The 2,797-nt window shown below is 40.4% G+C and overlaps 1 protein-coding gene across 7 annotated transcripts in view; it reads left to right on the plus strand.

Moving 5' to 3' along the window:
• The first annotated feature begins 2,594 nt into the window (after positions 1-2,594).
• Positions 2,595-2,797, plus strand: part of SLC7A1 (solute carrier family 7 member 1) — a 1,877,700-nt gene continuing 1,877,497 nt past the window's right edge. For 6 of the 7 annotated variants that reach the window (XM_044073257.1, XM_044073255.1, XM_044073259.1 and 3 more), the window contains exon 1: positions 2,596-2,797. This exon is cut by the window's right edge and continues 15 nt beyond it. The gene's annotated coding sequence lies outside the window, so the exon portion shown is untranslated. The other variant, XM_044073262.1, reaches the window with a different exon arrangement.

Genomic DNA, 2,797 nt, shown 5'->3' on the forward strand with positions numbered 1-2,797 from the left:
AAGGCTGGTACACTTGAGTGTATTAGCCTGTTAGTTACTTTTAAGCAATACTTTAGCCCACAAGTGCAATCAACAATATAAGCTCACAAACACAGGAAAATAAGGCAATAAAACAGTAATAAAGGCACAAACAGTAGTCGAAAAGCTTAAAAGATCGAAAAATGCAAACAAAAAGTTTTAAAAAATACTTATGATCAAGAAAGTTACTTTTTCTGCTCTCTGCTGGCTTAGGAACTCTGCAGGGGACCACGAGGAGCTATGCCAAGTTCTCTAATGCCAGAAAAGCCCGCCAAAGCGTGCTTTATAGCAGGGGGCTGGAAAAAACAGGAAATGACCCAAAATGGCCAACAAATTACAAGTTGCTGCTTCTAACCACTCCTCTGAGGACAAACAAGCAGCTCAGAACTCCCCACTCCCACTGGTGAGTAAAGAAACTACCTCTGGCCACACAAGAAAATGGAGGAACACAGAAACCAAATACAAAGCCCAGGGATCAGCAAAATCTGATCACTGGAACAACTAGCAAGTAAAGTTTAGGAAAGGAGAAATATATATATATTTTTTTTGTTTTTTTTTTTGTTTTTTTTTCAAACAGACAGGAAAAAATGCAGTAAATGCTTTGTTTTCGACTAAATTGCTATCAAAGGCTGGTACACTTGAGTGTATTAGCCTGTTAGTTACTTTTAAGCAATACTTTAGCCCACAAGTGCAATCAACAATATAAGCTCACAAACACAGGAAAATAAGGCAATAAAACAGTAATAAAGGCACAAACAGTAGTCGAAAAGCTTAAAAGATCGAAAAATGCAAACTAAAAGTTTAAAAAATACTTATGATCAAGAAAGTTACTTTTTCTGCTCTCTGCTGGCTTAGGAACTCTGCAGGGGACCACGAGGAGCTATGCCAAGTTCTCTAATGCCAGAAAAGCCCGCCAAAGCGTGCTTTATAGCAGGGGGCTGGAAAAAACAGGAAATGACCCAAAATGGCCAACAAATTACAAGTTGCTGCTTCTAACCACTCCTCTGAGGACAAACAAGCAGCTCAGTACTCCCCACTCCCACTGGTGAGTAAAGAAACTACCTCTGGCCACACAAGAAAATGGAGGAACACAGAAACCAAATACAAAGCCCAGGGATCAGCAAAATCTGATCACTGGAACAACTAGCAAGTAAAGTTTAGGAAAGGAGAAATATATATATATTTTTTTTTTTTTGTTTTTTTTCAAACAGACAGGAAAAAATGCAGTAAATGCTTTGTTTTCGACTAAATTGCTATCAAAGGCTGGTACACTTGAGTGTATTAGCCTGTTAGTTACTTTTAAGCAATACTTTAGCCCACAAGTGCAATCAACAATATAAGCTCACAAACACAGGAAAATAAGGCAATAAAACAGTAATAAAGGCACAAACAGTAGTCGAAAAGCTTAAAAGATCGAAAAATGCAAACAAAAAGTTTTAAAAAATACTTATGATCAAGAAAGTTGCTTTTTCTGCTCTCTGCTGGCTTAGGAACTCTGCAGGGGACCACGAGGAGCTATGCCAAGTTCTCTAAATCTTAAAAAGCGTGAAGTTGGCTTTGGAGAAGCTTTTTACGGTTGTTTTCCTAATGGGGGGTGGGAGCGGGATGTGGATGTCTAGGGTGATTAGCTTGTGGTCGTATCTGACCAACAAGGAGCTGACCTCTGGTGTGGAACACCGGTCACCCATGTTGGTGATGACCAGGTCTAGGATATTGCTGCCCCTGATGGGGGTGTGGATAAGTTGATCCAAGGTGTTGGAATTGATGATTTGCAGAAAACGTTGAGCAAAAGAGTTGGTACATGAGTAGTTTTCCCAGTGAATGGTAGGGTAGTTCAAATCACCCATTATTAGAGTGTTGGGTTGTACCTTAATATTTTCCAGTGTATCAAGAAAAGAGGAGTGGGAATCCTGGGGCATGGTGGGGGTTCTGTAGCAAGCTACAATCTGGATTGCGGTTTTGCCCAGAGTTAGTTGTATAATAGCAATAACCCACTTCTGGGTGTGGGTAATGCTGGATTTACCCACGGTTGTCTTTGTTAGGCCACTCGGGCTTCACCCTTGTGTCCGAACCACACCAAATGTGGGTAAATCCAGCATTACCCACACCCAGGCGTGGGTTATTGCTATTATATCCCATTCTAACTCTCCTATGATTTTTCTAGTTGAAGTTGTAAAGCAGCTGTTAGTACATGTTCCACATTATGAGAGGTAGTGTTCCTCATTTTGGAGATGGAAGGTTGAGAGCTATGCCATGAGTACAGATTTGAACATCCTGACTACATCCCTGTTTTAAAGTTGACAAAAAAGAGAATGCAAATTAATATACAATTTTTGAGCTAAAAGAAGCCTAAAACTCATTACTATCAGTATTTTAAGTGAAATTCACCATCATTCCTTCAACAGTCACCGGTTTTTAGAGAGATTAAGATGGGTAGACTAAAATTTGAGTGAAAATCAGGGGCAGTTGAGGGGTATTTTCTGTAAGTGTTGGGCGCTCATTTATGTTACCATTCATGGCACGAAGAAGACTGCGAACTCTACGAGCATCCAGTGTACCAAGCAATTATAAGGGTAACGCAGCCTGTGCAACCCATTACAGCACGTGCCAAAACAATAACGCAGACCATGAGCTTTACAAAGCATTGATCTGATATAAGTCTACGCCCTCTGGCGGGTAACAAACATTGTTCAAGGAAATGACTTTGACATGTAGTGAAAAATCCGTACAGGCACAGTGCAACGTGGGCTGTACAAGGGAAACAAAACTGGCCTACTCG

Source organism: Protopterus annectens, chromosome 5.part1 (assembly GCF_019279795.1).
Source record: "Protopterus annectens isolate FY-2018-M chromosome 5.part1, PAN1.0, whole genome shotgun sequence".
Classification (NCBI taxonomy): Eukaryota; Metazoa; Chordata; order Ceratodontiformes; family Protopteridae; genus Protopterus; species Protopterus annectens.